The sequence below is a fragment of the Poeciliopsis prolifica genome, unplaced genomic scaffold (genome assembly GCF_027474105.1).
Source record: "Poeciliopsis prolifica strain line A6 unplaced genomic scaffold, Auburn_PproV2 SCAFFOLD145, whole genome shotgun sequence".
Lineage (NCBI taxonomy): Eukaryota > Metazoa > Chordata > Actinopteri > Cyprinodontiformes > Poeciliidae > Poeciliopsis > Poeciliopsis prolifica.
The window spans coordinates 67,850-92,683 of NW_026562520.1; the positions used below are offsets into that span (position 1 = coordinate 67,850).

The window sequence follows — 24,834 nt, forward strand, 5'->3', positions numbered from 1 at the left end:
CATCCTGTGGCCCTCCTCGAGCACCCTCCGAAGAGTCGGCCAAATCAGGGAAAGGGGTGGGGCATATAGGAGGACCCTGGGCCAAGGATGGGCCAAGGCATCCTGGCCCAGGGCACCGGCGGCCCCTGTAAGGGAAAACCACAGAGGACAATGAGTCGAGGCCTCTGTGGCGAACAGATCGACCTCCGCCTGACCGAAAAGGCCCCAGACCAGGCGGACCTGTGGAGTGGACGCTGTGGAGGGACCACTCTCCCAGAGCCGGCGCCTGTCGGGAAAGGGAGTCTGCTACCTGATTGCACAACCCCGGTAAGTACACCGCCTGCAGGGTGGACAGGTGAACCGATGCCCATACCAGGAGATCCTGGGACTCCTTCAGAAGCTGCGCTGACCTGGTGCCACCTTGGTGGTTGATGTGGTAGACAACAGAGGTGTTGTCCGACCGAACCAGGACATGTCTCCCCTCCAGGCGGGGCAAAAAATGCCTGAGAGCCAAATGTACAGCACGCAGCTCCAACACATTTATATGCCTGGAGCGATCCCGCGGACACCAGCGGCCCCGAACCGCCTGGTGTTGCCACACAGCGCCCCATCCCACAGAGCTGGCATCTGTCGTGACCACCTCTCTGCGACACACAATCACACCCATGGACACACCCCTGGACAAATAGGTCCTGTCTCGCCATGGACTCAGGGCGCGAAGACACAGCCATGTCACCACGAGCCTGCGGTGCCTGTGAAGCCTTGGATCCAGGTTCCAGCTGTTGACCCACCTCTGCAAAGGGCGCAGCGAGAGCAGACCCAAGGGCACAACCCGAGTAACCGATGTCAGTTTGCCCAGCAGCTGCAAGAAGGCAACGTAAGGAAGGGCCCTGCCCAGCCTGAATCGACTCAACAGCTGGAGAATGTTGTCCACCCTCTGGACAGACGGGTAGGCCATCATGGAGGGAGAATCCAAACGCACTCCAAGAAAAGTGGTTGTCTGCGATGGAATCAGACAGCTCTTCTCCAAGTTCACCCGGAGGCCCAACCGGGACACATGAGCGAGCAGGCGACTCGTATCGTGAGAAGCCTGCTCTCGAGACGGGGCGCAGAGAAGCCAATCGTCGAGGTATGGCATAACCTTCATGCCACGGGCCTGCAGAGGAGAGAGGGCTGCCTTCACGCATCGAGTGAACACCCTCGGGGAAAGGGAGAGGCCGAACGGGAGCACACGGAACTGCCAGTGGCGACCCCGATAGGCAAACCTCAGAAAACGACGATGATCTGCCGCAACAGGTACATGAAAGTAAGCGTCCGTAAGGTCGATTGAGGTAAACCAGTCCCCCTTCGTCACGGCGCGAAGAACCTCTGCCATCGTGAGCATGTGGAACGGCAGGACCTTTAAACACTGATTGAGACCCCTGAGGTCCAAAATGGGACGAAATCCACCAGTCTTTTTCGGCACGAGGAAGTAGGTCGAATAGTAGCCTCTGGGTTGCCGCAGAGGATCCACCGCCTCGAGTGCACCCTTGGCCAGGAGGGCGGAAAGCTCCTGGTCCAAGGCCTGAGCTTTCACCGGGTCGGTGATGACGGTCTCCCTGACCCGGCGTGAGATGTGAGGCCGCCGTCGGAACTGTAGCCGGTATCCATGGGTCAGAGTGGCAACCACCCACGGATCCACAGCAAGAGCAGCCCAGTAACTGAGCTGCCGATGAGAAAAACGTCCGACGGCCGGCCCGGTGGAGTCACTTTCTCTCCCCAAGGCCCCTAGGGGCTCTGTGGGTGGGGCGGCCAAAGTCTGGCCCGGGAGTGCCTGGCTGGTTGACGGACCGGCCCACGAAAATCCCCCTGGACCTCTGCTGCACCGCATGAGGCCGAAATCCACCAGGCCGATCACAACCCTGAGGTGGCGGCCGAACGCTGGGGCCAGCCGACGGGCGCCTCGGACCATGAGGAGGAGGGGGCATCCCCCTGCTGAGGCCTGAAAGCTGCTGCCTAGTCTGCCGCGCCTGAACAGAACGTTGCAGTGCATCCAAGGCAGCAGAACCGAATAACTCCCCTGGCACCACAGGAACATCACGGAGGGTCCTACGGCATGGTTCAGTCAACGTGGACTGAGCCAGCCAGACCTGTCGACGAGCCTGGACTAGAAAAGACATCACACGCCCAAGCTCCCTGGTCATCAACGCAAAGGCCTGAAGCGCCGCATCGCTAAAGCCAACAGCTGCATCAGCCCCACTGGCATCCTGAAGGGACCCAGAAAGGGCAAACATGAGGTGCGCCAAGGAATTGCCAAGGCGGCCAGCACGCGCTCCGGCATTATATGCTTTACAGAGGAAGCCATCCGTAATACGACATTGAGCCCGCGGGCACCGAACATCATCACGCAGGGCCTCGTCAGGGGACACGATGAGCGAGGCAGCAGGTTCGACTGCCGGCATGCGATCCAAGCCTGCCGTAACCGACTCGTGCATAGCTGCCAACACCCGACCATCGGCGGAGAGACGTGAAAAGGCCCTAGGGTCCCGCCAACAAGCATGCAACTCCCTGAGGTACTCCTCCGATGGAGGGACAGAAAAGGGGGTAGGGACACGTCCGCGCCTGAAAAAAGCACTGCCAGGAGCAGACTCCGTCATCTGCGGGACATCCAGCTGCAACTGCCCCAAGGCCATACGCATGACGTCCTGCATGGAACTGCCACCAGAGCCACTAGCCGCACTCTGAGACGAAGAGCGTGAGCCGGTCTGAAGCGCGGGATGACTGTGCTTCTTCCTCCTCATGCCGAAAGTGAGAGGCAGAGGCAGCCAAAGACAGTACATCCTCCTCCACGGCCAACTCCGGCATAGGCGGGGAAGAGAACCCATCCATGGAAACATCCACCCTGAGGTGCCTGAAGAAGGGACTTCATCTCTGCCAATTCCGCAGACAAACGCTCAACCATCGTGGAAAGACTCTGGTCAGACTTAGCTCGCCTCTTCTTAGGAGGAGCTACGGAGGCTGCAGCCTCGGTCCTGCGCTTAGAGCGCCTAGCCGTGGCAACCTGCCCAGAAGGTGGAAGGTCACCGTCACGCTCTGGGCGTAACTGGGCCAGACGAGCAACCTTCACAGCATGGGGCATGTAGCTGCAGTTCATGCAGGGATCGCCCGACAGGGCCTCAGCCAGGTGATCATGCCCGAGGCAGGCAGGGCACCGGTCGTGCCCATCATCCGCCTGAAGCACAGCCCCGCAATCCGCACAACAGTGGGAGCTATCCATAGCGCCGCTGTCCCACCACAGGCAGACAGAACCGACCACGATTGGGAGAGGGGGCGGAGAACGCAACCGTCACCAATCACAAGAAAAGAGCAACAAAGGGGCTGACACCATCAGCTATGCCCAGAACAAAGGGCAAGGAAAAAATCAAATCGGGAGAGGGGGCGAAAACGCAGCCGTACCAACCAAACCCGGAGGGGCAACACGCAGCCCAATCCAGAACAGGAGGCTTGCTAAGATCGGGAGAGGGGGCGAAAACGCAGCCGTCACCAATCAAAGCAGCAAACGAAGTCAGGTGAATCCCACACAAAACTACAAACACAAGATCGGCTGAAACTGGGAGAGGGAGCGAGACGCTACCGTCACCAGTCACAGAGATGTTTTAATAATAACACAGACCAAGAATGGGCGAGGGGGCGTGAACGCCGCCGCGGACCAAAATCCAAAAACTCGGGAGAGGGGGCAAAAAGGGCACCCGTCACCAATCAAAGCAAAAAACAAACCGGCCGAAAGGTTCGGCTAAAATTGGGAGAGGGGGCGAGACGCAACCGTCACCAATTAAAGCCAAACGGCAAACTGAGAAAGGCTAACACCGTTAGCGTAGCTCCAACAAACAGTACCGTGAATCGAAGATCCGTCGCAGCCCTAGGAGGGCGACACACCGCTACTCCGGCCAACAGGCAATCGGGCTTCCAACGACGGCGAAAAGATCCAAAAGGCCGATGCCATGCAAAGCGAACCGCACGCGAGAAGAAAAGAGGAACAGAGCATCGGATGACGTCATGCTATATAGCCTCTGATTGATCATCCGATATGTCACAGGTGTGACTCTTTTGGCATTATTACTCGAACGGCGCATGCGCGAAGGGAACATTCAGTGCTTTCAGCACCGCCCTCTGGCGGTCAGTAGGGATGAAATAGAACTCTTGTTGTTGATGAATTACTCTTGGATGTCTAAACTCATGATGTTTTCCTCAGGTTTAAATTCGTAAGACGGGGGTGAATACTTTATATACCTCTGTCATCACAGAGCGTATTGTCACTGACCAGCTGCTGGAGTCAGTTTTCTATCTGTCTCAGCGACCAGGTCAGAGGGCGTGGGTTGGCCCTGTTGGCTCTCCCCTGCCTCAGGCCCTGCAGCATTTCTCCTGCCCCGCCGCCCCAGCTGGATGGACGGCTCCAGACAGAGCGCTTAGGGCCTGGAATGTTCCTGTGGCTCTGCGGAGCCCGGGTCCCCTTCAGCACAACTCAATCACTCCCCATTAATCACTGTCAAGGCGACCTGGACCCCCTCCAACACAGACCCCCTCACCAACACGGACCCCCTCCAACACGGACCCCCTCCAACACAGACCCCCTCCAACACAGACCTCCTCCAACACGGACCTCCTCCAACAGAGACCTCCTCCAATATGGACCCTCTCACCAACACAGACCCCCTCCAACACAGACCTCCTCCAACACGGACCCCCTCCAACACCGACCCCTCCAACACGGACCCTCCAACACGGACCCTCCAACACGGACCCCTCCAACACAGACCTCCTCCAACACAGACCTCCTCCAACACGGACCCCCTCCAACACAGACCTCCTCCAACACAGACCCCCTCCAACACAGACCTCCTCCAACACAGACCTCCTCCAACACAGACCCCCTCCAACAGACCCCCTCCAACACAGACCTCCTCCAACACAGACCCCCTCCAAACAGACCTCCTCCAATATGGACCCTCTCACCAAACAGACCCCCTCCAACACAGACCTCCTCCAACACAGACCTCCTCCAATATGGACCCTCTCACTACCCCCATTCCTCCAACACTTCCTCCATTTTCTACAGCACCTGCAACAGTTCTCCCCTGAGAAACATCAACACTTCCTTCTCGCAACAAACATGATTTACTTACTAATGCATTCATTTTGATAAAATAATTACAAAGTTTAATTAAAATGTTAATGCAACCAATCACCCCTTCTCATTTTGAACATATGAAAGGAACCTTCTGCATGTTTCTGGTACACCCATAAATCTGATGCACGATAACAAAGCTGCTTATCTTTTCCTACAGCAGTCCCTCATAGTAACAATGCATGTGGAAACAGTGGAGAGGACAAACTCCCCTTTAACAGAAAAAACCTCCAGCAGAACCAGAACCAGGCTCAGCACCAGCCATGAACGACTGGAGGTTTAAAAGAAGTAATTTTCTCTCTACCAACAAGTTGCTGTAGTTACACTTAAATCTGCTTCTGATTGGTTGATCAGTCCCTCATGCTGACTCCTTGCCAGGAAGCTTTAGTTACCGAGATCCTGGGCCAGACCGAGTCAGAACCAGGACCAACTGCCATCTGATTTTTAAAGAGGTAGTATCATGTGTTTTCCATGCACATTGTATAATTTTAAAGCACAATCAAGTAACTATGTTAGCTTCAGTTATTTTAAAAATGCTATATGTCAAACATGACTTGAAAGAAATTTGACTTGGTAATTTAACACCTTAAATTGGGACTGTATCTCTTTAAAACTCCTGCTCTTTAAAACTCTGCCTCCAGGGAGTCATCTCACCATGGCTCCTATGTTAACCCTTTAATGTTTTAACCAGCGTTGGTCAGTTGCTCAGCAGTTCTCTGCGAATTATTGCTGGCTAGTCTGAAGGAGCTGAGTGGGGGAAGAGCCGCATCGTGAAGACAGAGTTAAGTCCAACCAGGCCATGGAGATTAAAGGATTTAAAGAATCAAGGCAACACTCCAGATTTGCTTATGATCAGATAATAACATCATAAGATTATGTGAAGCACAGAAAAGTCGATTTTACATAAGAATGCCCCTTTAATAAAGATCTGTAGGGCTCCAGTTTTGTCTCTGAATTATGTTTGAACTACAGTCAGAATGATAATGCAGTTAATTGCACTTTATGTTATTTTTATTTTTTTTACATACAAAAGTCCCAAGCCAGAAGCTTTGTATTGTGTTTCTGGTATAATAATTATAATGGAGTCCCACCATTAATAATTAATTCCATGCATGTTTGTGAGGCTGATGGCTTACCGCTGTCTTCTCCATTGTATTCCACACAGTTTTCAAACATGAGCTTCACGTCTGCCATAAACTCCTCCTTGGCGACGTATTCCCCGTCACCGAGCTTCTTTTCAATGGTGGACAGGTCCATGGGAGTCTGGCAGGATGAAAGGTCAAATTATTCTATTAGCCTATAAAAAACATCATTAAAGATAAATAATTAACACTATATAAGTGAATTTACCTGGATGATGTCATGGTAATTTGGGGCATAGGAGTCATCAACAGGCTCTAAGAAAGGCCAGGCGTCTTTGTGAGCTTTCAGGGCCTCCAGCACTGAACACAAAAGAGATCGGGTTAAATTCTGCAGTGCTGATGGGCAGCAGATGAGCTGCATTTTATCAACATACCTTTGTAAAGAGCGGTGCAGTCATCGTCAATGTCGTAGCTGTAGAGGCAAAGATTGGACATGAGCGACACTGAGTCAGATACATGAGCAAGGCGCCTTGTTAACAACGCAGAGAAGGAAAATAACTCTAACATTTCATCAATAATCTGAAAAGTGCAGCAGAATTCAGCCTCTGTGTGAATATGTTACAGAATTACGTTTAGCAGTGAGACATTAACTTTTTAACCAGTTTTCTAGAAAAAGTTAGACCAGTTTTCTTTCAGTTTTGCTTCAAGCTGAGTCAGACTGGGAACACTGGCTCAGAGAATCAGCTTCCAGTTTGAGTTGGACTTTGACTAGGCCGTTCTAACACATGAAAATGCCTTGACCAGAACAACCTCTGCCTCAAACTAAGACCTTACATTTTTCTGAGTTATCCCTGCACTTATGCTGCAAACTGAACACCGTTAATCGCGCTCTTCTCCTACTGCTCACCAACTTGCATTACTTGCTGTCATTTCCACTCAAATCTTTATATTTATTTTTTTCTCTCCATAGTAGCTGCCCCTGGTCTGGCAGTTGGCAATGATTCCTGGAGGTTGACATAATCCTGCCATCAACTAATCGACTCCCTTTGCTGCTGTTGACTTTTTACTTTCAAGTTCTCCTGGTTCAGTTATTCAGAAAAAAATTTAATTTTGAAAACCCTTCGTTTTTCTTCCACTTTCCCATACTTCACTTTGTCATGTTTTTATCAGTCAAAATCTTGATTAAACACATTGAAGTTTGCAGCAGCAACTTGAGGAAGAGTTTGATTTGCATTCTCACAATTCTTTGCTCTTCCGTGTCCGCCTGACGGGGGAACGGCTCCAGGTTCAGGAGTTCGGGTGGAAGATCTTTTCCCTGGGAGAGCAGCCAGGCCTTCTCCTCACGCATCTTCCGCCTCTTCGCTCGCTCTGAGGGAAACCAACACACACACTTTTATCCACAGACGACTTTAAAAACTCACCGCACAGCGGCTTCAGGAAAACGCAGTTTCCCCAGGCTTTGAAGTTCGCGTTTAAAACCGTCTTTGAGGCCGTCAGCACGGCCGATAAAACCAGACCTCAGCTGCCAGAGAGGAGCAGAGCGAGGACGCATCAGCGCCTCCGCTTCAGCTTCCAACATGAAAGGCGGAGCGGCCTGCCAAACCCCCTGCTGTGTGGATTAAACATGTCTGACGGAGAATATCTACAGTCCACAGGTCCTGCTGCGCTATGGCAAGTCGATTTACCATAATATCAGATTCATTTACATTCCACATTTCATGACTAAACACATAAGTTAAGATACATCTAATCACGATCGATCAGATAAGTAAACTAGTCATAATTATTATTTTTTTTTTTATCATTTTTTTCTCCGAAGAGTTTTGCGGCGCTAGTAGCTCGTAGTTTCGACAGTAGGATGACAGGAAAGAGGGCGAGGAGAGGGGAAGACATGGTGCAAAGGTCGCCGGGTCTGGGAGTTGAACCGTCCGCGTCGAAGACTGAGGCCTACAAACGTGGGGCGTGCTAACGCCCTGCGCCACCACAGCACGCCCCATAGTCATCATTCTAATGAAAAATATGTTCAATGTATTTTTTAATTAGAATGGTGCAAATGAAATTGTGGTTATATTGAAAGTAAATAATGACACAGTAAAGCTAGCTTAGCAATATCTAGAACTGTAATTTTGACTTGTAATGATTCTTTTTAAGATATTGGCAAATGAATTAGAGATATCTGGAACTTTGACGGCTTTACGAGATATGGCAGGCCGTTTTTAACATAAAATAATTTCAGATATCGAAACATGAGTTTTGATCAGAGACTATATTTTGACTAACTGGAATGATAATTCAAGATATATGCAATTACATTTTCACTAGTAAGATGAAGAATTCAAGCCATCTTAAATCACATTTTAAGTCAATATTTCTTTCAAAACGAGGTCACCAAAAATGTCATTTTTAGGTATCTGAATTAAGAATTTGGGCTCAAGCCCTCTGGCGTTGTCACTGAGCTGTCCAAACAGTTACCGCCAGTATTTTGGGTTTCCTGCACTCAAAAAGAGTAACAACAACAAAAAAACTATCAATATCTATTTGATATCTGTATTATAATTACAGAAGGTCAAACAAATTCAATCTTATGCTAAAACTGCTTGCCATAGAGCTCATCCATAGAAACATCCCTGATATTCCTCCGCTGGAGAACAATCAGCCTTTCGTTAAGCCCTGATAGGAGACATTAGAGGCAGGAGGGATCCTCTGATTACAGGCTTTCCATCCCATTGGTTCATCATAAAGCTTCTAGAATCACTTCGCCTCTCAGGGAACAAACCACAGCAAAGGAGATGTGAAAGAGTCTGTTACTACAAAATCACACCTGCTACCAGCATGAGACAATGAGACAATGAAACATTATCAACGTTCAACAATTACCACCAAAGCCTGTTTATCTCAGAAACCGTAGAGTCCAGCTGTGAGAAACATCTGGAGCAGAGAGCAGCTCCACCCGCCAGCCTCACCCTCCACAGCTTTCATCTTCTCCAGCTTCTCCCTCTGCTGCTCCTCCTGCAGGAGGCGCTCCTCTTCCCGGCGCTGCTCAGCCAGCAGAACCTGCCGGTCCAGTTCTTCGTCTTTCCGCTTCTCCTCCTCTGATCTGGCCTTCAGATTGTCCTGCAGGCATAAACAGGAGAGTTTTACGCTGAGTCGTCAGGAAAACATGCCACGCTCCATGTGTGCATGTCGCACCTCTTTCTCAGGTTCAATGTGGTTTTCAGAGAACCACTGCGAGGTCCGGACCGGCGCTGGGTCCAGTAACTTCTGCTTCTGCTCTCGTTCCTAAAGAAAAAAAAGCACAAATTTAGTTCCGTTTCTGAAACTCGGGCAAGGAAGATTAATTTCGCTCTGACTTTAACTGCTCAGTATCACAACTCCTCCTCCTGTTTGCTTATTGGCCAGGATGGAGAAATCGATCTCAATAGGAGAAATGCCAGTTGGAACACTGAGGGGAGATGAGAATCAAGTGGATTTGTGTAGGAAGACACCAGAAAGGCCAGCATCAAGTCAAACTAAAGTTGAAGTTACCGAGGTTTTCCTGTTTAAAGGGAGTTTAACAGGTTGTCAACTGTATGTAGGCTTGCTTAGGTTGTCAACTGAACCTAAGGGTGGATGTGTGTGTATGTGTGTGTGTGGGTACTTGTTTAGCCAACTAACCAACCGAATCAGTAACCAATTAATTAACTGGAGTAGAGACTCTAAAAACAAGTCAGAACAGCCACTAAGTCAAAACTGAGCAAATAGAAATGTTTATGTTCCACCCAGAACGCCTTAAGTGGAAGTTTAAGCTTCACTTGGTTCAAATTCTGCAAAAATCTCATATTAAGCATATTTTGCTTTCCAATTGTTAATTGAAAACATAATCCTCAGATCTGTACAGAGTTGAGCAGAAAGGGTCCAGCTTTTCACCTGTTGATGTTAGAATAATTGTTTTAGCTGCAGCTGACCGAGCGTAAACTAATGGATTGATATTCTAGCATTTTAAGCAATAAAATGTTTGTTTTCTTATCTGAAAAAAGGACCTGAAATATTTATGTCCGTTTTTGACGTATTTCTAATATTGTATAAAAAGGCTTAAATTGATTAACAAAAAAATCATTGAGATGAGGCTTAGATTGTACAAATTAATGGAAGTCAATGCAACTCCACACAAGCAAAGCATAGTGAGACAGGAGTGTGTGTGTGTGTGTGTGTGTGTGTGTGTGTGTGTGTGTGTGTGTGTGTGTGTGTGTGTGTGTGTGTGTGTGTGTGTGTGTGTGTGTGTGTGTGTGTGTGCATTCATAGCTGGAAAGTAAAGAGAAGAAGAAGGAGGTGTGTGGGAAAGTAGGAGATAAATGACAACGATGGAAAGAAAAAGAAAGACTCATTTCAGTCAGAAACACTGATGAATCCCAGGACCTTCAGCTCCACCCAGACCAGTCAAACAGCTGCTGACATGTGGGGGAGAGACTTCAGCAACCTTAAAGGGCCAGTATCATGTGTTTTACAGGCACCATTTCACAGCACAATCAAGTGACAATATTTCCTTCAGGAGTTGTAAAAATAAATAAAAATGCTGCATATATTAAATTTGACTTCCTGACTTAACACTTGATATTGGGCCTCTGTCTCTTTAAAAACTGCTGCTCTTTCTGGCTCCTCTCCTAACCATTTAACGTTTATACCAACGCTGCTCTGATCAGCAGCTCCTATAAAAGGCTCAGCAGTTCCAGGTGTTTGCTAATTGCAGCTGGCTAGTCAGAAGGAACTGTGTTAGGAGGCGAGTATGTCCTCCCAGGCATTTTGCAGAGCTGAATGATTGCCATACAGATTAAAGGATGTCTCAAACATAAAAGAGTCAAAGCAACAGTCCAGGTTTGTTTTTGATGCTGTAAAGCTCAAAAAAGCAGATTTTACATAATACTGCTCCATTAAAATTTCAGTTACGTATGTGGTACTCTACTTTATATTACAAATGTAATTTAAAACTACAAATGTAGAAATGCATTTTTTCTGAAGTGAATTCAAACTAATTTGAGTTTGAAAGCGATCGACATCTGAACAGATCTGCTTCTCGTTGACTTGGGGTAAATTGTTCAAAGAAGGTTCTGCAGAGATTCTCTGTTATCAGCCTCTGAAGCTAAATAACGATCAAATGAGTTTCTGTCAAAGGAACCTGCAGTAAGGGAACCGTGAGTGGTGCCGACGTGTTTCCAGCTCTGACCTTGTGCTCAATCATGCTGCTGATCTCAGGCAGGAAGTTCTGGCTGATGACGCGGTAAAGATGGCGGTCCTGTGGGGACGTTCTGTCCTTGATGCTCTCCGCCAGGCTGATCCACTGCTCCTCCGTTTCACACACCAGAGACCAAGCGCCGCGCTGACGGCCTGCCGGAGGCACAGCAGGGGGTTTGATTCAAAGGTAGAGATGATGATGATGGCAAACGGACAGGTGTCCAAATCTCACCTGTGCTTTGGAGGAAAGTCATCCAGCCCGTTGTCTGACTTCACATCTGCCCCTCACTTTCATCTTCACTGAGCAAAACAAATGGAAGGAGATAAATAAACCAATAATCTGCTGGAACAGGGATCTACAACACACCTGGCTCAAAAGGCTAAGTCGGCAAATGCTGCCAAGGCCTGGTGACTGCAGCTGCACATGTCACCACAGTATTTGTTTTCTTCCAGTGCTAACGAGAAACAACCAATCGGAACCAGAAGGTGGGTCTTAGCGCTATCCATCATGTCCATGCGGCATTTAGAGCTGCTGCGACAGTTTTTTTTAAAAAGCAGCGCAACATGAGTGCAGAACATAATATTGTTCATATTTACCTTAGATTATTGTCTTCTAGCTTTGTTTCTTTGGTGGTCTTCCCCTCCTCTTCCTCTCTGGTAATGTTAGATCAAATTCACTGGAAGAACATTTTAAGGAGTTTAATTAGCTCCTGAATGCTTAACGAGTCTGTAAACACGTGTTAATGTCCTGTTCCAATGACACGCTTCAACATCTCCCATTAAACCAACAGAAACCTGAATGCTGTCTGATCTCACCTGAGACTCTCAGCTTTCATGTCCATTGGCTCCTCTTTGTACATACGAGTGCCATAGAAGTACCAGTAGAGGGCACCGTCTCCATCTTGCCCCAGGGGTTCTACCTCAGGCTGTCTGCATCCAGCCCCTGCAGGAGGAGATGAAATTCAAATCATATGTTTTGAGTAGTTAGTGATTAATGCCATTCAGTCCTTTGAACGAACCCATTTAAATTACAATAAATAAATAACCTCTGAAATGATTCATTAAATGTGTGATTAATTAGTTGAAACTGAAAATAAGGAAATCATTTATTAAATCGTGAAAATAATTACATCTGGGTTTGCAAAAAGGAAATTTATACATTCAATTGAGACATGTAATTAATGTAATTTTAAATAAACAATTTTAGTATTTCTTTCAAGTTTCAAAAAAATAATGGCATTAAATAATTATTTTATGAGTTATTGGTTGCATTTGCACTCTTCATTTACATATTGTCTGTGAGAAAAATAATTATAATAAACCTTTTGATATTCTTATCTTTTATTTATTTTATCTTTTTTGTTAATTTATTATTTTCACTAAAAAAATTACATTTCTTAAATTACGTTTTTATTTCTTATTTTTTTTATCTTAGATATTTCATCACCATAGGCTCCTGAGTCTATGAATAGAGCAGGGAAGGACAAGCCTTGGCTCCAGCCTGTTAATAACCAAATTATTGGTGTTTTGTTTTCTAATTTGCAATGTTGTCGATTTACCAAAACAAAATGAGTCTGAAATCTGAACATTGATACAGAGTTCAAACATAAAAAAAGATCCATTGAAATTTGCATGATTTCAAACTGACCAACTGCAAACTTCAGGTGTAGATTTAAAAAAAGCTAAATAAATTTAAGTTAATGAGGAAAGCAGCTTCTTTTTAAACCACAACATGACTCCACGTTTAACTGACCTTCAGCAGGTCAAAGACGTCTGCAGCATCCAGGCGGTAGTCGCAGAGCCGGTGCAGCAGCTCCACCTGAGTGCGAGGGTGGAGGCTGTCAAACGGCCCATCCCGCAGCGGTTGGGCTTCCCCTCCTCCAGCTCCCACCTGTAGCTGATGATGTCATCCAGGTATCTGCTGAACGTCTGGGGTCTGAACACAATGGCGGCTCTGTTACAGTCTGCCTAACAACTCCACAGAAATATCTAAGAGATATTATTCTTCACGTTTATGACGATTAACATGTGATGCGTGTTTGAGTTCCTCATCTTTATTCATTTTTAGATTTAAAAAGAAAAAACTGAAAACAAGGACGGCATAAAACTACTGGTTGACTTGATGACAAAAATTAACTGAGTTACTTGCAGGATATATTATTAATTAATAACATTCTGGTTGAAAACTACATAATCAAAAAATAAGCAACACTTTCAATTGCTGCTAATTAATTGAATAAACAGACATATGATCTCAACATCTAAGATATTTACAGCCTTTAATCTGTTTTTCAACCATCAGGTTGGAACAAAGTGTTTTTCTATCAATTAATCTTCCCCCAGTTTCCCTGATCATTCATGGAGCTTCTTTAGAAAACTGACATTACATTTTTAACTGAAGCATGTGCAGCTTTCAGACGGCATTTTTTAAAAATACCTGTAAAAGTTTCAACTGATGCAAAAGTGCTCAGCTTTAATACTTTTCCTTCCTTCCTTCCAGTCGTTTGTTACTTTGCCTGTAAATCTGACACACCAGCTACATCCGCTAACAACAGTAACGAAGCTGCTTTTCTCAACTCACTGAGGTTTAAGTTCTGCCTCTAAACGATCTGACCGACTGTTGTTGTGCTAAAAGGAGTTAGCCTATCAGCAAACTATGCTAGGCTGAAATAGCATGCTAAACATGTTGCAGCTAACACTGATATTAGCGTCCGCAGTCCAGTTTTGTCCTCATTGTGATTTCAACGGTGTAGCAAATGTTTGGTGTTCATTATTATGAATGCTGATTGGTCTTTCTATGTGATCTTCCCTCCCGGCCAGGTTGTTATTGCTAGTATTTGTTCTTAATAACTCACCTGATTAAATAAACTTTAAATAAATAAATTTAAGACCAGTTATCAACATATTTAAGACTAACTTGCATTTTTCTTCTAATGAATTCAAAACATTTTAAGACGTTAATTTCAGTTACGTGAATGAAGTGTTTTTGAGGATGCACAGACAGACACCCTGTTAAACTTTTCATGGGAGCTGGGTTTCTGCTGCTGGGTCAGGTATGAGAGATAAACAGGACTTCTCCTCTGCTGTTCTTGGGCTGAGTTTTATCTGAGCATCTGTGGAACTGCAAACAGAAAAAAGTGGCTTATCTTGACAGAGCAGCGTGCGTTTTTCACACCGCTGCAGGCTGCCTCCGTCCCTCCTTTCTGCCCCTGCTCCCCCGCCCCTCCAGCTGCAGCTGAGCGTTAAGCGCGTGCGGATGAAAAGGGCAGCTCTGTGAAAGGCCGCCCCAGGATGCCAGCGCCTGTCTGCTCCAATAAAGCCGCCTGTCTTCCTATAACCAGCTGCCTGGGTGGAAAAACTGGATCGTGCTTCGGCTCTTGCCGCGTTACGCTACTTTCTAACGATGGAGAGAAGTAGGAGGATAACAGACGGGGAATCCCCCTGAGCAGCTAAATATCTGGATTTGAATACCAGCCTCTGCTGATAGTCACTTTCTCCCATCATGAGAACACAGGAGAGAGAATGGTTTCAGCGGTTTTATTGCATTCATGCAGAAATCAAAACACCTCACTGTTGTTGCCCTGGTGACTCAGACTTCCTGTGGAGCTTCCTGAGACCTCTGACTAATATAACATGACATTTATAGATAAATTTGATGGTTCAAATTTATCTAAATGTTTTATATGTTGTTTTATGCAATCCGGATTGCTTACACACAAACACCATGAAGGGGTTAAGCCCTCTAACAGATTAATATCAGCCAAAAATAGCACCAGGAACAAGACAGAAAAAATATCCAAATGTGAAAAATGAAATAATGAGATTTCATTATCAGTGTGGAGCAATTCTGGCCGACTCTTCTTTGGAGAATTGTTTTACTCAGCCATTTTGGAGCTTTTTACCAAGGTCATGCCACAACATCATAAAATATGTTCACTTTGAGACTTTGACTAGGCCACTCCAGAAATGTAAGGCCCCATTAACACAGAGCGGGTTTTCAGTGAAACTCTCACATTTTTGTGGCGTTCCAGCCACTTGATTACATGTCTCTGATACAACAACTAATAAAACATTACGTTGCATACTTTCAAATTTTAAGATTTAGTAGAGCTCAGAATGGCACTGACAACATACTAATCCTATAGAAATCTCCTTTCAAAATTTTATTCAGAAGTAATTCAAAAAAACAAACAAACTATGAATTAAAAAGAGAATTTTGTTTAGAAAACTAAAAGTCAGAACAAATATTAAAAACAACTGTAATTAGAGAGATTCATATCTGGAATAATTGTATAAATGAGTTAAAAATGATGTTTTTTTACTCTCTAATTAAATCGGGTGAAAGATGCAGCTGTTACAATTCTGCATTTTCACAGCGGGTTTTTCAAAAAGCACGACAAAACAGCTGATCCTTAACTTCTCCACTCACGTTATATCAGTGCGCTGGTAGCATCCTTGCAACAAGCAGGCAACGAGGTCGCCGAGGAAGTCCAGGTCCTGCTCTGACAGAGCCTTCTCCAGCTCCTGGAAAGAGAAAACAGGGACACGTTTAATTAAAGGTAAAGAACTGTAAATGCAGCAGGGTTCAGCTGCAGCAGGGTTCAGCTGCAGCAGAGTTTAGCTGCAGCAATAACACTCCCAGTCAGTGAGTAGCGCTAAACTCAACAGCAGCTAAACAATGGTCAGATCAGAAGCAGGAGAAAAACAACAAAAAAAGCTCATTTTAAATAAATTTGGAAGGATCTCCTGCTAAATCGATCAATGTTTTGATCGATTTAGCATCATGAGAATGATGCTAAATCATTCTCATGATTTAGCATGAGAATGAGGCTGCAGGGAAGCCTATGAGGCTGCAGGGAAGCCTCTACAACTCTGAGGTGAATGTTTCCAGCTGATCCAAACATCATGGGAGCAAAGGCAAGGCCGTCATGTAAACTGGAGCAATCACAGCAGGGTGTGATTTTATTCTCTCCTGTCTGTAGTTTGACCTGATCAGGGCCTGGTGACCCAGATGATCAGATCAATGATGAAGCAAACACTCAGGAAGGATTTAGCTCTCTAAACACTTCTTCATCCTCCATCTCGTTTTTTATCATGTTTCTACATCAGAACTACATTCTATATTGAACTACTTTCAATAATGAACGTAGTTTTAATGTGTTTAGAACGTTATAGAGTCAAAGCAATCGGCACTTCATCATGTAAACAAAGAATAAACATCCATGAATCTCGTGTTTAGGGTGACAGCGAACAATTATTTTAGAAATTGAATATTCTATTGATTATTCTGATGGTGAATCGCTTAATCAGACAAAAAAGAATACCACAATCTTTATAAACATATATATGTACATACACACACACAATATACATGTGTTGCACTTTTTTGGTTTAGTTATTGTTCTGAGGGTATTTTTCTTTGAATAAATTACATGTTTTAGACTGTGTCCTCCAATTTATTTAATTACTAAATTAATAGCCAATTATATCAATTAATCACAATAAATCCGATGAATTATTTCAGCATTCTTATGAACCTCGTGTAACTGACTCATCAAGCTTTTAACCAGTTGCCACTAAGCCGTCATGTAGCGTCCATCTTGAATCATCTGCACGCTCCTCCTGCCTGCTGACTAGAATTTACTGTATTCTGCAGCTTCGTGTGAGAATGAAAACAATCATCTGGAAGAGAAAGAGAAGCTCTTCCCGGTAGGACTCTGCAGGTGGATGAGGCATTGCAGTGGCGTGAGTCAACATTCAAACGACGCTCTGCAACATGCAAACAGGAATATGAAAACTGGATCTGGTAGGGAAATCACATAAACACCACAGCAGAATAAGGGTCTTATTTAAAGTCTGGGCAGAGGGAGGCATAGCTGCAGTCTGTCAGCTGTTCAGTGAAACTTCCTGGTTCGCTAGCTGCTGTCGGGTTCAGAAGCAGCGCGACCTTAGCAGTGACCCCTCTGCTCTGCATTGTGTTTCAGCCTTTCAGGTTTTATGAGGCAGTAGTAACTGGCCAGGCAAAACTACAAAAGACCCGAAAGCGCCAAGGAAAGATGGCCGGCAGCATCCATGTGCCCCTCTGCTGACCAGCCCATACACATGGCCTCCCAGAATGCACTGCTCCTCAACCAAACCAAACCCAACTGGACAAAGGGGAGTTCATCCGAGTCGTCGGTTAGTTTTCTCAACTACAGAACAGAAAGACAAGACTTCAGGTTCAAGTCCAAGCAGCTGGAGGGCAGTGAAAATTATTCACCCAAAAACTGGATCCTCTTTTGCTGTTTAAGCATCAATATGGATGAACTTTGACTCTGTCTGGTTTGGAGAACGGATTGATATTGAAGATATTTCTGGCATATTTAAGTTCATGCAACATCTTAGCTGGATTTAACAACAAACTTTGAATAGGCCACTCCAAAACCTTCAGTTTGCTATGGTAGCTTTAAACCAGATTTGACTGGAGGCAGACTTTTTAAAACTTCCCATTTCCCCAATAGCTTTGGGATTATGGAGTTGAAGGAAAGTTCTCTTCTGTTCCATGCTCATAGCAGTTTTCACTCTGGTATGGAGTCCAGAAGCTCTACAAAAGATTGGATCTGAAGTTATAAAAACAATATTACCCAATAAACTCAAAGATGTTCTGATAAGATGCTGCTATGGATAGGAAGGTGGCTGCTTTATGGTTATGTTTGGTCTGAGAAGATGGGAGGTTGGGAGGACCTTAATGAGATACAGAACAGAAAAATACTGGTTTTCTAATATAATGTAGCCCTAAAACAACCGGTGCTTTGAAATACATTGAAATAAAAGCTTTTCTATGACATGGAAGCATGTTTAATTATTATGCCACATGCGTCTTTGTCTGCCTCTCCCTTCAAGGACCAAGCTTAACTCAGAGGTCACCAAAGGTCAGCATGCACACCTCCGGGCCAAGGAGGCTGACGGAAGCCAGGAGCCAACAAGTCAGCACAATGAAAAACATGAGGAGGAGAAGGAGGAAGAGGGGTTGAAAAACAGGATAAATATTCTGCTGGAGATTAAAACAAAAAAGCATAAAAACTAAAAACTGATCCTGATGCAAACTTCTGTCAAACACAGGAGATTGAATTTGAATAAAAGTTTTGCTTTTAGAAAATGTAACCAAACCAACCACTCCTATCTGATCTGATGAAAATTTAAGATCACAGAGAAAGTTACAGGTCTCAGGTGCCAAGTGCAAAACCTGCCCAGATGACAGGAACTGAGGGAACTACATCCTGTTTGATTCAAACTCACTTCTTGAAAAACTAATGATGGATTAGAGCTGTTATAAACAACGATTGAATACAATCACTGATTTATCTGTTTCTGCAAAATCATATTGGAAATCAATCAAATCTTTATTTATGTAGCATTTTCCAACAGCACCTTGCATGGCAGGCGCTTTACAACAAATTCAAACACAACAGAACAGAAATATTTCTAAGTAAAATGCTAAAACATACAACAACATTAAAAGAAAGTACAGAAAATATAATGAGGCGAGAGAAGTCAGTCATCAGGTAAAGACCTGCTTCAGTGAAGATCCAGGCCCGCACATACGGAAGGCAAACCAGGTCAAAAACACAACCTCGAAAAAACAAAAAAATCAGCGTACTGATAAATAAATATTGATTAGTTTTTATTGTTGAAATCCAAACTATTGATGTGGCCTTTTGTCTTCCAGCCACAGGTCTGTTTTGAGGTGTTGTTCTCATTTTCTCCTTTCACTCTACCCTGACCCCACAACATGAATGAACTCAGACAAATTCTAGTAGTTTCCTCCATTTCTGGGAAGTTGACCGATTTTCTCCACTATATCTAAACTGAGACTCAAAAACTACTTTCATAATTCCTCATTTCCATCCTACCTAAACACTAAAGGTACCTTTAGTTTCAGAAGGAGTCAGTGAAGTTTCACACAACCAGAAATACATCTGCTTTAAAGAACATCTGAATCTGTTCGCCCAGAAATGGAAAACAAACCATAACAAAGAGACAGAACAGCTCCAACTGCTCACTCTGCATTCCCTCACGTGTTTCCCAGCTGCCCGTAAACTTTGATCTGAATATCTGCCGTGTATATCTCTGCCAGCAAGCGCATGTGCAGAGGAGGCAGAGATCCTGCATGGCGCTCTTTTCTTCCTGCAGGCCTCCCGCCGGCCAGCCTCTGGGTCACAGTGGACTCATCCATCAGGGGCTGGCTGCACTTTGAACACGCTCCGAAAACCCTGGGGCCTCCGCCGGGGCCACGACTGGGTAAGGCGCTGTGCTAGCAGATCGAAGGCCCCGGGATTAACACCACCCTGCTCCAGCAGTCAGGTGGAAAGCAGACCTGAGCTGGGTCTGCTCCATCCTCACGCCGGTGCTGCACCTTATTCTGTGACCACCGTATATTGTGACGGTAGGAGGCGCTGTTGCAGTTTTATGCCAGAGCTTGTCATATCTACAGTCACAAAATATGATAGCGCTTATCATATAGTGTTGCCACTCTGTAACTTACAGTAAAATACTAAATACTTCAAATAAATATGTGACAACTGATATTAAGACATTGCTTTTTATTAATTGGAGGAAGGAGAGAGTTTGCAAAAATACTTTGGTTTAAATATTTAGTATTTTAAATTGCAGTTTGGTCACATTATAATAAGCACTATTATAGTCTGAGGCTGTATAATGTATAATAATACATTATACTGTATTATTAGTGGTTAGATATTACTTTTATTCTTCGTCAAGCTTCTTTATTTTCCATTTGTGTTTGTTTTCCCCATGTAAGGCTTATGTTTTTGTGTTAGCATTGTGTTAAAAATGCAACAGCGCCTCCTGCAGTGTGGGCTCAGAACATTGTATAACACTGGCAAACATTATAAAACCTATAATCAATCACTTTAACCCAAAAACTTCACACGATGCTGAAAAACACAAAGTGTTGTGATGATTATTCAAACTTGGAACAAAAAGAGAACTTTGGCTGTTTGGCATTAATGATCAATGGGGCTCTCAGATAAGGCGGCTGGAGAAGTGAAGCTATTGATTATAAATCATAGCTGCAGCGTCATTTTCTGGTGGAGACAAAGCGGCTTCAGACCTGCTATTCACCCTGCAGGCGTTTCTCTCCCCAGGATCCCTGCTGCTTCCCTCCCCCTCCCCGGCTCTGCAGCCCAGAACCTGACTGGGCCCCTGACGACACCCTGAGCCCTGAGCCTCCACCGCCTGCCCCCTTCCCTCTCCCTGTCCTGATCTGTCCTGCATGCGTCGGCCCGGTCAGAGGCGGTCAGTAGCCAACTGCCGTGGCTCTCCTCTCATTAAAACGACTTATTCTGCCTTTTAGTTCAGGTTTCCTTCAACAATTCACTTTCTTCTCCTACTACTCTCCATTAACATTATTTGCTGTTATTTGACTTGTTAACTTTATGTTTTCTTTCAGTTTTTTTCCTCTCTGTAGAGGTTAAATCTGGACTAATGTTCTGTTTGGCTGTTATCAATGTCACAATAAATCAAAGAATCGCTTGAAAAATTAAGATGAGCTCCATGATTTCATTCAGACAATTATCATTAAAGAGAGGCTCCTCTTTAATGATAGTAGCTAGATTGATTCTTTTTTTTTTTTACTGAAGTCCTGTCTGCCTCTTTTGCCTGTTCTCCCTCTCTCTAAGCACAATGATTAATAATTAATAATAACACAACTTTGCCTACAGAGGAGTTTTAATTATTGCTGGTTTCAGTTATGTTATTTATTTTGGATATTTAAAATGTTTTTCAGTTCCAGTGTTAATTTTTTTTTTTTTTTTTAGAAATTAAAGTTCTTTGTTTGTTTTTAGATAATGTACTTGCATTATTATTATTATTATCATCATATTGCTGAAAAATGGCCTCAAATTGTCACTTATCACAATCATTTCTGGGATGATTTATCATCCAGTAAATCTTGTCATGACAGGCCCGGCTGTGAAGCCGCCCTGGAGGAGGATTTTGGATTAGATAAAACTAAAACTAATTCTCCTGCTAATGACTGTCTATTACTTGAACATAGAAAGTTCTCCTGGTTCAGTTCTAATGCTTCTGCTTGTGTCTCTTCTCTGTCTTCTCAATCCACCAGTCGGTCATGTCAGACAGCTGCTGATACTGACCCAGGATCTGGTTCTGGTTCTGCTGGGGATTTCTTCCTGTTAAGTTTTTTTCTCTCCACTGTCGTTACATACATGCTCAGTAGGAGGCATTTCTGGAAAGTCAACAAACAGAATGGATGTGTGATTGAGCTAAAATTACTTCTTTTCCTCTAAATGAGATGTTTGTTGTGAATATAGAAATAAACTGAACAGAATGAGGCGCCGATGCAGCAGGACAGACTGACCCAGCATCTCCACAGAACAAGCTGAACTGTCTCTTTTGTCCGTAAAACAGTGTGAGAAGTAGCAGGGAGATGACTCTGCAGCTTGAACCGCTCCCTTTCTCCTCCTCACAAAGCCCGTCACACCTAACGCTCCCCCATTAACGCCACCAGAACTTCTCACGGCCCAAAGTCCTGCAAATGAAAATCTGGACAGTCATGTGAATCCACCTTTTTTTTTTTTCTTTACTGTATTGTACTTTACTCAGTTTTGATCCTAAAGTATTAAGATCCAAACCAGAACAACCCTGTATGTTTTCCAGATGCACAGTTTGAAAAAACTCAGCCCAACACTTTAATATATCTGAACTATTAAATGTTTGCTATCAATATAATTCTATGGTTTATGTTTGACTGAAGGAAAATTAACCTACAAAGACCCTGAAATGAACCTTTAAGTGAAAAGAGAGACAAATTTAGCTTCAATGTAAAGTTTGGTGTGTCAGATGAAATCCCAGTATAGTGCAGTTAGTGGTACCTGGTCAGGATGAAGTCCAAATTAACGCTGCATCGTCTCTGTTCATTATCAGACTGAATCAACAAGCATCAAACCTCAACCACATCTCTGCTGCAGGTCGACGCCAGGCATCATGGGAAATCAGCTGCTCTAGTCACATTAACCACTGAGAACACTTCACCCTGCAGCCACACTCAACCATAAACACATTCGTACAGACCAAACGCATCCATACGCCGATAAGCCAATCAATGGCTGACTTGGTATTAATATGTTAATATGTGGTAAAAGGAAGCTGCAATCAAACTCAACCTTCAAATTTAGCTAAACATTAAAAGTAATTTTAATGAAATTTTATGTTTTCAAGAGTCATTTGTTTGTTTTACTAACTCAATGGTAGCAGGAGAACTGGAACCAGAACTGGATCCAGAACTGGAACTGCTTGGGTTTGGTTCCAGTACAGAACAAACACTGCAGCTTTCATTTTCCTTCGTGATAAATCCATCTTGACAGCTTGCAAATGATGACAAACATGACTATATTTAACTGGGAACCATTATACACCCATCACATCAGAAACATTATCAGTTGACAAAAATGTACATGGAAGCTCGCATCATTTGAATAAATATAAATGTTTTAACCTGCGATATGATCTATGGTACATGTCAAGTCCATTGGTAGCCATTTGTTTGCTCTGAGAACAATGCTTGGCGGTGGCAAACCTCCCAAATAAGGAAATTATTTGAGTATTTCCATACAGAGATCTTTTGCATCAGAAAACATAGGATGAGGGATCATCATGAAAACATGACAAAACCATTTATCTTACATGGACATGGTGCCAGGGCTTTTCATTTTGATGACAGATACTTTCATTGACATGAATACTTGCTTTTGACAAATGAATGATCCATTTGGAGCAGGAAATGCACTTCCCTCGGTCAGCTAGGTTTTGCAGTTTGTACTGTTTTAAAAATGCAATAGCTGTTTTGCAGATGTTATTGATGTGAGAAATGCACCAAACTGACTGAGAAAAACTAAAACCACAAATACTCAAAAGTCTGCAGAATGTCTGCACTTTAAGTTACATATTATTATATTATTGTAGATAAACGAACCAGTGTTTGATTAAAGTGGACTAAACAGGGCTGGTGTAGATGCGACCAAACTCCTTCCCATTTGCCTAAAAAGTCCGGTTTGTTTGGGGAGGAGTGAATGCAAGATTAAACTTGTTCATTGAGGAACTACAGAGAACTAGCTTTTATAACTAACTGGCATATTATGTGATGCATATTGTCCCTTTTGAAACACGCAAACAACTACTATTCTGATGCAGACCAAAAAACAGGAACTCTGTTAGAACAGAGACCTCCAAACCTCAGGCTGGGTTCAGTTAAACTGAACGTTTGTATGCAGATGGAAACGCCAAACAGACCAGAGATCGCTCCAAAAGCATGAAGTAAACTGCAGCACAGGGCATTCTGGGTAAATACAACCAAAGCAAATGTGTTAGCCTAGCGTTAGAGGCTTGTGGTTTTTAGCTACAGACAAAAGAAAAATCCTCCAACCGCTGAAATCTGAAGCCACTCCATGTTTGTTTCCATTTGGTGAAGAAGGAAGGTGCACTCCGTGTCTTCAGAGGTTTTATGCCTTCAGTGGTTCTTGGTGCAGCGCCCCCACAGGCCAGGAGGGGAACAGGTTGCTCAAAGGGTTTGGCTGGTTTGACTCAGAGCAGAGAGAAAGAGAACCACAGCAGCTGGAGATTTAACAGATGGTGAAGTTCTGGTTCCCACAGAACCAAGTCTACCGGACTGTCAGGTGTGAAAACAGACAGCTTTTCTTCAGTCTACATTCCTACAGTGAGACTGTTTCAGCTCCATATTTACAATATTTTCTCTTTCAGAAGCTAAAGCTTGTTCATCCCTCAGTGTCTCTATCCTGTAAAACATGATAAATATTACATTTTGGCTCATAATAACAGACCTTGCATGTTTATGCAAACAGCCTCTGATCTTCAAAGCAGGCTGATAAACAAAAGCCAAATGTACGGCAGAGTAAACATGACTCCTGTAATCTCGTGCAGTGCAACATCATTTTGTAGCATTATGTAGCAATTATACTCCTACAAAGCTTTAATTCCTCCGCTGCAGTGGGATTCTGGTGAATAATAGGTTCACTTCCTATGTTTGATACACGAGGACCACGCTGTCCAACCACCAGGAGACGATTTGCTTTAATGAGTTAATGAGTAATCAGTTTAAACTGATTTGATGCCTTAAATTTTCTTTGATTTTTTCCCCCTCAAAACTCATAAAGAAAAAAAAACAGGCTAATGGAAATTATGATGAAAATATGATGAGAAACAGACGCATCCCAAAAAGATTTCAGAGGTGTTATGCATCAGACTGTGCTGGATTCTGGACTTAAAACTTGTTGTTGACTAAATATTTTATTGGTGAGTTGGGCTTTATTTTGCAATCCTGTCTGTTTTGTTTCTGTTTTGACAAAAGGGTTTACTGTGTTACAG

At 44.1% G+C, this 24,834-nt stretch overlaps 1 pseudogene; it reads right to left on the minus strand.

Annotated features, from left to right (window-relative positions):
• The window catches only part of LOC129355780 (chromatin remodeling regulator CECR2-like), a 48,341-nt pseudogene that overhangs the window by 10,212 nt on the left and 13,295 nt on the right, over positions 1–24,834 (minus strand).